The 14,019-nt window shown below is 38.9% G+C and overlaps 1 protein-coding gene across 1 annotated transcript in view; it reads right to left on the bottom strand.

Moving 5' to 3' along the window:
* Window positions 1-14,019, bottom strand: part of Stk3 (serine/threonine kinase 3) — a 247,264-nt gene that overhangs the window by 74,225 nt on the left and 159,020 nt on the right. The gene's annotated exons all lie outside the window — the stretch shown is intronic.

The following is a 14,019-nucleotide window of genomic DNA, read 5'->3' as shown; positions in this document are numbered from 1 at the left end:
GATTACTAATGCTCCCAATCAGCAGGAAGTAGTATGTATGAAAAGCTATGCCCCAATTCCCAAAATATTGTTTATAAATGTTTATTTTTATTTCAAGGGGATTGATTATAAATGCAATCTCTTTCTAAAGAAGAAAAGGGGATATTATAAATATGATAGGATGAAAAGGGTAGAATATTGAATCAATTTTTTAAAGAGCAACAACTTGTTTAAAATGTTTTACATTGCTATAGATTTAATTTATTACAAATTTAAAGTTAATTTTCTTATACTGTATGTATATTTCTACTCTTGATTAAGGTATTATATTTATGTAGCTCATTTAAAATTATAATATATAATTAAGAAATACAGATTGATTAGTCATTTATGATAATCAAACTTACATGTTAGTTAAGATTTTTAGGTATACATAGATATATTTCAATTAGGTAGGTATTCTTCAAACACTTCAAAGACACAGAATTTGGCATTTAAAATGTTTTTAAAACTAGACTTTCTGGACAGTGAGACATGTCTGTTCCTGGCAGCACCAATTTAGTTCAAAGAGGATGATGGGCATCAAAGAAACTCCACATGGAGTTTGCTTTCCTTATGGTAAAAGTTAGCCATTTGAAAAAGAAACTGTTCTTGCCTGGACTGCTTGACAAAATGTTGTATTGACTGGACATGCAGGATCCATGGAAAAATTATCACTAAATTTTGCCAAAACAAGGCAAGATGGTCCTTCAGTTTGCTGCTTCACAGAGGAGACTACCAGACATTCTACAAGACACACAGAGAAGCAACTGAGAGACTCTAGGCCTATAGGCTGAAGATGGATGCCCCAACATTACAGAGAAACTTTGGATGACTGTCCAGGCAGCCAGCTGTCTCTGTCATTCTAGATTTTTGGAAGTTGCTTACAATGCACTTCCTGTTTACTTAGGTAATATTATATCCTATAGGTGTCTTTTGATGTAGTTGAAGGCTAAATAGTTATAATTATACTTTTCCTTCATTATGATAAAATATAAATTAGATATGAAACGTCAGACTCACAAATATAGGATAGAATATTTCTTTAATTTTGCCATATACAAATAGACTAGATATTATACTGTAATTCCTGCTTGATAACTGTTCTTTTATAAGTAATTTTACTATGTTAAAGATAAAACCTTCCTTTTTGATTAGACAGAAAAGGGGAAATGCTGTGGGATGTCTTTCTGTATGCTGTGAAAATGTGTTGCTCTGATAGGTTAATCAAGAAGCTCTGGCCTATGGTTACAGTGAGGCAGGAAATCCAGGAGGCAGGAAGAGGAAAAGAGGGGCAGAGGAGACGCCAGCCTGCCGCCGCCCAAGGAGCAACATGCCGGCAGACCAGTAATGCCACAGCAACGTGGGAACAATTTAAGATGAAAGAGCTACCTAGCAGAATTCTTAGCCAGAGGTCATACAGTTTGTAATTAACATAAGCCTCTGAGTGATTATTTTATAAGCAGCTGCAGGACTGCAGGGCTGGGCGGGATTGGAGAAACCTTTCAGCTACAGTGTTCCTTATTTACAGTTACATTTTGACTACTTTGAATGCTCAGGTCAGAGATACAGGCTTACAATTGTAACAGTTTATTTATCTAATTCCTTTTAAAAATTGCATTTATTTGTTTTATATGTATGTGTGAGTTCATGTGCATCTGCCTGTGTGTTTGTCTGTGCACACTCACCTGTGTGTGTGTGTGTGTGTGTGTGTGTGTGTGTGTGTGTGTGTAAGTCAGAGGACCACTTGCAGGAGTTGGCTCTCTTCTTCCCTATATGGGTCCTGAGGATCAAAATGAGGTTATCAGGCTTAGAAGCAAGTGCTTCCTTCACTGAGCTATCTCATGGACCTTACTTTCCAATTCTAATTCTCAGAGTTCAACAAATTATTCCATTTACATTGGTCTGAGTGGCATTTCTCCCTTAAACTACTAATGCAGCTTTGTGTGTTCTCTGTTTCATTCTTGCCTTTTTCAGTCTCTAAAACAACTGGAAGACATTCTTTCAAAAGATCACATTATTCTGTCGCTGTAAACTCTCCCTTTGACCTTTCAGATGAAATCTTTATCGTGGTGGAATGTGACCTGGCCTTGTCACATATGTCAATTCCATCTCCTGGCACATTCCTCTTGCTCACCACACTCCAGTTATGCTGGCCTCCTTAGCTGCTCCTCTGTGAGTCTTTAAGTTGGCTCATCTTCCAGACTGGAATGCTCTTCTATAACACAGGGCCATCATTTTCACAGAGGCTTTCTATGACCAATGTAACTGAAGCTTCCACCGTTATTTACTGCTTTATCCTCTACTCTTTACAAGTGGTAACTGACCTTCTCTGCCACTAGACTGAAAGCTTGATGAAGACAAGAGATTTTTTAACTTCTAAATCCCTGCTACTATGATTATCTAAGACTTAGTAGGAACATGAGATTATTTCACGAACAAAACAATTTATATTTCACTTACTAATTCATTCAGTGAGCATTTATTATACATTTGTAATGTATCAAGTAGTTCAGCAGTGTTGGAGATACAGAGATGAGTAAGACATAGTTTTGTTCCACTTGGTTTTTTTAAGGAATTTGAGATTTGGGAGAAATCTTCTGACATGTGAGCAATAAATTACGAGACAATCTCTTAAGTGCTCTAAGAAAGTGTTGACAACACAGTGAGAGTCCACGGTCAGGGCCTCTAAGTTTGCTTTAACAAGTGAAGAATATCTCACAGAAGAAGAAGCTGTCCTGAAGTTAAATCTTTCCCTATAAAACATTAAACTTTTAACAACACATAGTAACTATACATACTTGGAGGAATCAGCAGGATATTTTGATGCATACATATATATATATCTATATATAGATATATCTCATGATAAAATTGGGTTGTTTCCATTGATTAGTGCTTGGGCCACTGAGACTCTGTCTTCGAGGATGGGAAGGTAATACACAAAGACAAACATAAATTTGGGTGGAGTGTTCTGTACCCAACTTTTCCCATGAGAGCCACTCTCAGACACATCTGTTCTCAGCACACACACACTACAGGATTGAATGTCATGTAACTTTCCCCAAGATACCTTGTTGCTACGCTGATTATATACTTAGCATATCATGCTTTAACTGTCTGTATGCCTGACTTACCTAAGTCCACCACTACACTCTAAAATCTAAGAGCAGTGCAAGATTGTCCAGTATAAAGCATTGTTCTTTAAATTTCACTGAATGGATGTTAAAGTCCTCAATTTGAGATAAGGACAAGCACAGAATTAAGGGACAATGTTATATAAAGTTATAGAGATAAAAAGTTTTATTTAAAATATATTTGTGTGCAGGTGAGCCAGCCCCAATGTTGTGAGCATGGGAGAGCTGTCCCCACTACTTATCTGTCTTGTGGCGGCATGGGCAGAGGAGAGATGCCCTCCTCCCACATCACCTGAGGCAGGTGCGAGAGCTGACCCTGAGGTCATAAAAGCAGGACAGCTGTCCAGCTCCTCACCAGCTGCAGCACTCCATCTGGAGAGTGGCCCTACACCTCACCTGGGCAACACAGTAGAGCTGCCCCTTGAGATGTAGGTGTGGGAGAACCTACCCTGAGGATGTGGCTGAGGATGTGGAAGTGGGAGAAATGCCCCCTCCTCGGCCCCACTTGCTTACCTCTGCAAGGGGTGAACTAGCCAGGGCAATGCAGAGAGCCAACCCTGGTGGTGAGGACGGGGGAGAGCTGGCAGCTGACCAACCCTGCAAGTACCCATGCCCAGAACCAGGGTTATGTGTTGACCACCCCAACATCTACCCCATCTGTGACCTGCTGCAGCAGGAAAAGGGGGGTGGGTGGGTTGGGGTTGAGGTCTTGTAGAGCCAGAGCTGTAGGATCTCCATGACACTGGGCAGAAATGGGATGTCCAAGGAAGAGTCCAAGTGAGGGCCCAGCACAGACCAGGGGCCTCGAACTAGACCAAAGATGATTTGGGATGAACGCCCCGCACGTAGACATCTGAGGATAAAGAGGTTTACTGCGGGACTCACTACATCACACTGCAGCTGCTATGACTAGAGTCTCCCCTTCTTCCCTTTTTCTTTTCTTTTCTTCCTCTTTTTCTCTTAAATGTTATTTTGTTTTGTTTTGGGGTGGGGAGAAAGATGGGTGGGATCAGGAAGCATGATGTGAAAGACACAAAGAATAAATAAAAAATAAATAAAATATATTTGTTTTTAACTTACTATTCTAAGCAGAAAAGTTATTGAAGAAATTTGGGGAGCAGAAACAATTATTATTGATCTTCCATTTAATAACGATAAAAATGGTTATCAGACTTTTAGTAGGCTACATCCATTTTCCTCTGTGAACTCAGTGAGATATTTATCTCTCTTATTCAAATGATGAATCTGAAGTTCAATTAAATTTAAATTTTTACCTCAAAGTCACACAGTAAATAAGTAGAAAAATAAGGATTATAGCTGTTTTTACCTGACACCAAATCTTGAATCAGGCTTTAAAATTACATGTAGTATTTTTAAGTCCAATTTAAATTACATTACAGCTTTGCTAAGGCATGTTCCATTTGCTGAGACAACAGACAAGAAAAATGCCAGTAAGCAGACTGACTTGCGCTTCAATCTTTTACTTAATTTTTAGAAATTGGAATTTACGCTGTCTGGTACAGTGAGATACATACAGTGAGAATACAGAAGTTACTTTCCTTCAGTTTCATTTTAATAGCTACTATTGTAACATCTTGTCATAGTTGCAACCCACTGATTGCCCAAACATTAAACATATTTTGATAAGTTGAGCCATTTGTCTCTTGTCCTCATAAACAGCAATGCTATCTACGATCGTTATGCTCAACAAGAACCCTAACTTGCGTTTGGTACGAAATGGATTTCTGCCCTCCATACAGTCTGCACTGGTGCTGCTGGGTCTACAAGGGGACAGAGACGGTCTGCACCTTCAAATTCACAAACCAGACAGAAAACTACCAAACCGCTGATACACTTAGAAAGGAAGGCTCTGTAACATATTATTTTTATATGCAGTCACTTTGCTAAAAGACACTAATTTCCAAATAAATAGCCCAAAAAAGGGGAATTTTAACAAAGTAGCACACTCAATTCACAAATGTGAGTGAGACATGAATGATGATTAATGAAATACAGATGGAAAAAATTATTTTATATGAAATTAGAAAACTCAAACACTAATAAATTTGGTAACGGCATTGAAAACTTTTCAGCAACATTTTTTTAAACCTAAAAATCATGAACTCTGAATGTAATCTTTTGTATCTTAGATGACTGTTAATTTGAGATGGTACTTAACACTTTTAGAACACAGCAGCTATGCATGTTCCTTCGTGTTACTTTCCTGAGAGAGAAAGGTCTGCAGAGCAGATGCTGCCCAGTTCCAGTAAGGGACACAACAGCACTTTCAATCAGAGGCCATCATTTGCCAGGAATGCAAAACAGAACACTGACCATGATCCAGCTTGTGAATCACAAGGTCCACATGGAATACAAATATTTGAAAACATTATTAGGAAATCCTACTCCACTGCTGGGGCAGATTTGTGCTATAACGGTCTAAGAAAAATAGATACTTTGTATGAGGTATCTTTGTATCTGTGGCATTTCCTACCTTAACATTTTCTAAATATCCTGTTATAATTCACTAATGTGGAAAACATTTACACAAAGATCTTATGAAGTATTTGCAACACTAATGAGAAAATTAGTCCTTTAGTAGATAATCTATTTAATATATTCTAATATTTTAATTTCTCTTAAGTGCCAGAGAACTCTTTCCAAGAAGCCTCCCTTTAGAACTGGCATCTGCTTGTTTTGCCCTCTAGCTGACATTACCCACTCAGTCTGCAAAACTCCGCACTCCGAAATTAACTCTATGTAGCACTAGACAGCTGATGAAGGTAAATATAAACCTGTTCCAGAGGAACCCGCATCATCATCTGAGATAAAAATCTAGCTAAAGGCTTGCTATCCCAAAGATAATATTTAAATGCACACACGACTGAGAACAGTAAGAGATAAGGGCATCTGCTGCTCAGAGTTAAGCTTAGAAAGCTGGTCTGTGGAGTCAAAATCAAGAATAGTTAGTAGTCTTCTAGTCTGAGCGGGGTGTAAAGGGAGAAATATTCTGTCTAGAATGGAAATTACAGTGAATATGATACCCTCAGGAGATAGGCCACAGCTTACGGAATGCCTTACACATTGGGAGTCGGTATAAACTGTGTGATCAAAGAGTGATAGGAACCTTGGAAATAAAGGGTAAGTTGGAGAACAAGACAGAAAAGGAGACTGGAATAATGTCCTAATTGAGAGCCAGATGTCAGGGTAATTAGAGCCTAAGCTAAAGGGGGTGAGTCCTGGCAGAAATTTTACAACCCGAATTTGAAAGGAATCATGAGGCAAAAATCGGTATTCTAAAAGTCTTTTGTGCAAATATAATGGGTCAAAAATAACTTCAATATGCTGGACCTAAAGAGACCAAAGAGACTCTAAAAAAGGGTGTATATGTGTGCACAAAAGATCATGGGGTAGAAGAGTTGAGAGGTCTGCAAGGCACAGACAGCTTAAGCAGTGAGATGGAGCAGGAGACGTGGGACTCTCCTGCCCTCTCTCTACACAGCTAACTGGTTCCGGAGCTGGAGGCTGTGTGGTTTGAGTGAGAAACAGCCCCCACTGGCTCATATATTTGAACACTTGGGTCCCAGCTGAAATCACTGTATGGAACTTTAAACACAGAGCCCTGCTAGAGTAAGAATGTCACTTGGAGTGGGCTCTAAGAGTTTCACAGCTTTGCCCCACTTCCAGTTTATTGTCTCGGCTTCCTGAGTGATGAAATGTGAGCAGCCACCTTACTGTGCTGGCTGCCACGGGCATGCTCACCTCTTCATTATGAACTCTCCTTCTAGAACCATAGGCACATTAAACTTTCCTTCCATAGTAGCTTTGTAGGTCATGGTAGTTTATCATAACAACAGAGAAGAAACGAATTCAGTGACTCATTGATGTTAGCATACTCAGTCAAAAATATATCAAATCAGTTCAGCTAGAAAAGGCAAAAATCAAAAGATACCACTGTAAATTTGCTTAAATGTCCCCAGTTATGAGAAAGCCCCCTAGTTACCCCCTAGAGTTGGGGAGACTGCTGCAGTGACCCCGTGGAACACACCGGTGAGTCCCACTTGCACAGGAAGGACAGCACTGCCCTGCTTCCACAGAGCCCTGTCTGCTGTGTCTGTGCAGCACAGGAGGGCCAGCAATAGCTCGGGAGATCTGGTCTCACCACTACCATGTTCAACCAAACTACGCTAAGTACTGCTGAGAAAAAAACAAAACAATATTCTCCTTTAAAGAGCAGTCCTAAGCACTGTTTTTTTTCGAGACAGAGTTTCTCTGTGTAGCCCTGGCTGTCCTGGAATTCACTCTGTAGACTAGGCTAGCCTCAAACTCACAGAGATCCATTTGCCTCTGCATCCCAAGGGCTGGGATTAAAGATGCATACCACCACACCCAGCTTAAGTACTTTTTCTATATCAGCTTGCAAAACAGTATACGTTGGTACCCAGTCACTCAGTATTATTGAGACTTGTGGTCCCAAAAGTCTGCACAAAGAATGAACTCTTCTCACTGCTATTAGTAGGTGGTCCTTCTACTTCAATGCAAAACCAGAGCAGCAGCACATACAGCTGCTGTCTTTAACAAACAGAAACTTGATGGAGCTCTAACTTTTTGCATGTAGTAGGCATGTCTTAAAATGATATCAAAGCATTCAGAAACTCCAGAAATCATCAACAACTTGTTCATTAGGGAAAGAAGCCTGCATGGTGAGAGCGCATGTGGGCAGGGCTGCAGAGGTTCATGGTCAAGACTGAACAAGCTCTTGGCATTGTATGGAAAGTTCCTAAATGAGAGATTATCTTCCATTGCCTGGGCGTAATGCTCATGTGCAACACGGTAAATTAAGTGGTAAAAGTAACCCTTACTATGACTTTTATTTTTCTCCCACAGCCAAAAATCTGTCAAAAGATTAGCAAAATATAAAAGGAACTTATAAAATCAGATGTTTTATAACAATTTGAAGACCACTGTATTGCTGTAAGCAATTTATAAAGTGTCCACAAGAGGGCACCACAGACAAAAGACTAAAATTTCATTAACAAGTGAATGAAATAACAAAAATAACAAAACACATTAACTAAGTATCATTATCAGAAAGAGATTGGTAGCCACTGGCCATTTTTAACCAAGATATTTGAGACTACTATAAATGACTGTAGTATTACTACAGTTTAATAAAAGCATGTATATTATATAAAACATTGTCACTACTTCTCAAGGAAAACAGATGTAGTCAACATTTGGCAATTTCCAGAATAACTTACAAATAATAGATGAAGCTCAAAGAATAGTTATTAATTCCACAAAACCAACAAAATCCTATAATGGTAAATATTCACATCACTGTGTTCTAGATCGATTGTGTATGAAAATTAAGATATATCTTCTTATGTTCCTAGAACAAATATTAAGGGCTAATTTGTCATGAAAAAATATTTTTCCTCTTATTATGTTCCTTTGTGAAATTTTGATACATACTTCATACAAGAAATATTACCTGCGTAGATTTAAAGTTGCTGCTATTAAATAATTTTAACAAATCAACTTCAGAAACATACAATGCAAAAGACGGCAGCTTGAAATTCTCGGACAAAGGTTAGTCAGGGTAGCACAAAGTAACCTTCTTCCAACCTAGTCACATCACTTAAGTACTGTCAAAAAAAGATTTAAATATCAGGGTGTAACTTATAAGTCTGTAAATGAAGACTCAGGGTGAGAATTCCTTATACACCAGGCCCAGCAAGAAGCCATTTCCTTCTGACAATGTATACATTTAATCCCAACTCAATACAAATGGTAAGAGTTTAATATTTAAATGTCAACAAAATGATCCTAAATATCATGTAAAAAGGCAAAAAACTTAGAAGAGCCAGCCTCATGTACTGAATAACAAAGATAACACTATCTAGCTTTTACAATTTTACTAATCAAAATGTCAGGGTATTGGTTAAAAAAATAAATAAACTCTTGTACCAGTGATATAACAATGAGTCAGGAGGAAGAGTTCAGGAGACCAATAGATGTGGTCAGTTGGTTTTTGAGAGATGAGCAAAGGCAAACAGGTACTGGAGCAACTGAACAGTGCGGGTGGGGGGGGGGTTAGGTACAGATGTTTAAAGAATTAATTTAATATATATCACAGACCTTGACAATACATGCAGAAGCTTAAAATGCTGAATAAAACCCAAGAGGAAAATCTGTGTTTGATGCTGATTCATAGAACTAAAGAGCACTAATGAAAAGGGAAAGGGGGTGGGGCCTAGAAGGCTGTTAAGACTTTCGATTTCTGAAGGGGAAGACCAGACAAAGTGTACAAAACATCGGCGAAGTGAAAAAAAAAATTAAAACCAAATCACACAGAGAACTCTTACCAAATCAGTATTACAAAAACACAACCCCATTAAAGTGGGAAAAGTAATAAACAAGATATTGTGTCAAAGAGAAAATACAAATGGTGAGTAAACATACAAAGTTGCTCCATATTCATAACATTAAAGAATCAGAAATTAAAACAGAAAGCTCATGCAACACCTATTAGAATAGCTAAAATGTGAAAGTCTGACACTATGAACTGCTACTGTATTATAGTAACAGTTGATAGAAATACAAAGTGACAACTTTGGAGTTGAACTGAAAGTGTCCCATAAAGCTAAACACATTACAACATGCAGTAAAAAATTCAATCCTAGGAATTCTTAGTTCTGTTCTGTGACGGGCTTATCTAGCTCATAGTTATGGTTACAGTCCATCACTGTGGGGACCACAGTGGCAGAAGCTTGGGACAGTTGTTCACACCACACCCACAGCCAAGACACAGAGAGGAAGAGGTTAACTTCCTGGTTTCTGCACTCTTCTGCAGTCTAGAAACCCCTTCCCAGGGAATGGTGACTTCCACAGTGGCTAAGTCTTCCCACCTCAGTGTAATCAAGAACATTCCCCAGAGGCCTGGTCAGAAGCTAGCCTCCTAGTCGAGTCTAGACTGTGTCAAGTGCACTAAACAATCACAGGATTTCCTTAACTGACTTGAAAACTTACCCCCCGACAGAAGCCAGTAAAGCAAATGATCACAGAAAATGTACTCAGAGTTGCCCCCAAGCTAGTATGAAACTACTACTTTCTTCAATAGGTTAATAGACAAACTGTAGTACAATTAGGTGATATTATACGCTTCACAAATAAAGTTATTAAGCTTCAGAAAGGCACAGAGGAATCTGAAATACATATTGCTAAGTAAAAGAAGACAATATACAAATGCTAATATAATACCTATCATATAATATTTCAGAAAAGGGCACAAGTAGAGACTGAACAGATCAACAGTTGCAAGTTTAAGGACCAGGGAAATGTGAATGTAAGCACAGAGGTTGTGTGTCTGTGTGTTTTCAAACAGTCTGTCAAATGTAGCTAATCCCCCATCTCAGCCTTCCAGGTGCTGGGATTATGGTGCATTTAGCCTCCACAGGGGCTTTTTTTTTTTTCTTTTTTAGGGTGATGCAACTATTCTGTTTCTGACTGTCATGGTGGATGTGTGACACCATGTACTAATCAAAATCAATAGAACATTACATCATAGAAAGTGAACCTTGAGGAGGGTTAGGGAAGACAGTAAAGACACAGGGACCTGAGTTCAAGCTCTAGCCACATCAAAAGAGCCACGCATGGTAGTGTGCACTTGTAATTCCCATGTTGGAGCAGTTCGAAGAGCCAGATCTTGGGGCTTGCTGGCCAGCTATTCTAGACTACTTGGTGAACTCCAGGCCATTGGGGGACCCTGCCTCAAAAGAGTTGTATGGTACCCAAGGAATAACATTCAGTGTTAATCTCTGGACACACACACACACACACACACACACACACACACACACACACACGGCATGCACAAGTAAATACTCAAAGAGTATGTATACGTTTTCCTTGAAGCTAAGGGACCTGAGAACAGAAGACAAAATGGGAAGAAAACACAAGTTGAGCTGTATGATAAATGTATGGAAGAACTTCATTGCAGCCTATGGGGGAAGGATTCTAACAACTTTAGAATCTAAAGAAAACTACAAGGTAAGGAGCTGTACCCAAGGGCTGCAGTTGACACCAATGTTTCTTATGGGGAAATTGGCCGACAATTCTGAAATGAAAACTTCAGTAATGCATGATGGATGGTGATCTATAAGCAAAAAATAAATGAGAACACACCAGTTAGCATAGTCATACATGTCTGTTTATGCTTTGCAAACTGAAAGGGCAAAGATGCAACAGTATTGTATGCATAACAAGGCACACCCGACTTCAGTCTGTACTTCAATACTTGCCTCTAATAAGGAGAAGGGAATTCTGGGGCAGGAGGAGAGCTAGGACTAACATAAGGAAAGGATGTGTCTAAACAAGCAGAGCTCCTCTACATTCCCAGGCCTGTGTCACAGGAACAGAGGAGTCAACAGAAAGAGATCCCAGTGGCCAAGTCTGGAACAACTGGGGAGGACACAGGATTAAGGGGTACAGACAGGTTATAACCTGGAATGTAAAGTGGGCTCCTGCCGCCATCACCACACCCAGAGACCCAGCCCTAGCCCTGCAGCTTGGACCCTGACTGTTCTCTAGCTGTCTGCCCTCACCAAAGAAGCTCCTCTTCACAGCAGCTGGAGATCACTACAGAAAACAACAACTGGTCATGGCGTTCTCATCCCCAGCAGGCATGTCTCTAACAGAACTGCTGCACCCAACACTGGGGAGTGTTACAGAAGGGGGTGGACGGACCGTAAGCACCAGCGCACAGGAAGCCCGCTGTGAGACTGTCTCCTAGAAATGAAGCAGACGCTACTATCACAGCAATATGGCTGCCCAATCTAGATCCCAACAACACAACATCAAGAGACTTGCTAATATGGGAGAGGGAAACTCACAGGGCTCTACCTCTAGACAAAGAACCGAAAGCTGATGACTGCGGAAAATAAAAGAATTATCTTCTCAGGGGTGAGCCCCAAATTAGTTATACAAACCAAGTGGTCCGCCCTGAAATCATATACATACAAGCGACACTAAACAGACTCAGTAAGCTGCATTTATAGAGGTGTGTGTACCAACAATAATGATAAAAAAAAAAAAAGAGGCCATGAATTTGAGAGAAAATAGGAAATGATGGGCAGTGGAAAAATGGAGGTGCGAGAGGGAATTGCAGAAATGATGTAATTACACTTTAACTAAAATAAAATATAAATAACCACAAATAAAGATTGATACAAATAAATATATGGAGAGAACAGATAAATCTCCCGTCTTTTCCCTCAAGAAAGTGGAGTATAACTCTCCATCCTGTGAGGTGTGCTATGTATTCCAGCTTACTTCCAAGGAGTATGGTACAGAAAGGCAATGAAAGAAATTGTACTATTAAAAAATATGGCAAATACTGTGCCAACCAGGTAATTGTAGTTAACACCAATAATGATAAATCATGTTGACCCAAAGCATTCTTTTAAAAAAAACATTTGTTTTATTTTTAATTGTGCGTATGTATGTGTGTCTATGTGTAAGTGTTCACAGGTGAGTGCATGTACTCACACAGGTTAGAGAGGACATAGGGTTCCCTGGAGCTAGAGTTACAGGCAGTTGTGAGATGCCCAACGTACCAAACTTGGGTCTCCCTGCAAGAGCATCATGTGCTTTTAACAACTGAGCCATCTCTCCTGACTTCCAGAAAGTACTCTTGATGTGATATGATGGACCTTTCTCTCTGTGTCTTCTTCCAAAACCAGTAATTCCATTCTCAGACAGTAAACACCTATTTAATTGGGATCCCTCAGAACTGCTCACACTATCAAAAACAAGAAAACATCCTGAAAAACTGTGACATCAAGAGGGGTCTAAGGAAATATGACAATTGGGATCAGTATAGTATTCTGGTTAATCCTGAAACAGATAAAAGACATTAGACAAAAACCAAGTGAATGCGGATAGAGACTTTAGTTTAAATGTATAATTAGACAAATGTATCATCTAAGATGATGTTAGTAATAGAGAAAACTGAAATCCAGGTACATGGAAACTATTGTTTTTGCAATTACTCTGTAAATGTAGAACTATTCAAAATAAAAACTTAATTAAAAATGGAAACTGAAACAATCTCTCACTTTCAAATTCAAACAAATATTTGGTGAGTATGTGGCATCACTAAGTCAATGCTAGTTAGTCTACAGGATGGTGGATATCATACTGGCTAACCAGCATCCCAATACAGAGCTTTTAACCAAGCCGATGTCTTAGAGTCCAGTTTGAAACACACAAGAAACCTCCCAAAGGCAAATGTTAGGCACTGTTCTCATCATTATTGTTTTCAAAAGTCACCAGGTGGTTCAAATGTACAGACACAATCAAATAAACTAGTTACCCACTAAATAGTTTACTTATTGGATCAAGTATCACATACCCCTAGGAATCACTTTTGCATTAGACAAAATTAAATCATACTGAGATAAAGCAGTTCATGTATTTAATTTTTATATGCACAAGAACTATTCATTTCATTTTTAATAAGAAACCTTTTTTACAATCTCTTATGAGCATATTTAGAGAATCCTTAGTAAAATTTAATATGTGTGTTTAAAAACAAGAACACTTAATCATACACTATTTTGAAATAGTACCCTTTATTCTATTATTTTAAACTCATATAGCAGGGGCCATTCATATAGGCTTGTAATCTACTACATCCAGTACTCCCTGCTAAGAGTCAAATGTACTTTAAAGTCGTGTGTTATTAAAGAGTCAATCTGTTAATACACACTCTTTAAAAGGCGTATACAATTGCCACAGGCAAGTCAGGGATTTACAGTAAAATGAACAAATACGGAGGTTCTTTAATCTACTCACACTAGAA

Source organism: Peromyscus eremicus, chromosome 20 (genome assembly GCF_949786415.1).
Source record: "Peromyscus eremicus chromosome 20, PerEre_H2_v1, whole genome shotgun sequence".
In the NCBI taxonomy this organism is placed as follows: domain Eukaryota; kingdom Metazoa; phylum Chordata; class Mammalia; order Rodentia; family Cricetidae; genus Peromyscus; species Peromyscus eremicus.
Note: the sequence above shows the minus strand (reverse complement) of the source record. Positions and strands in the feature narration are given on the sequence as shown.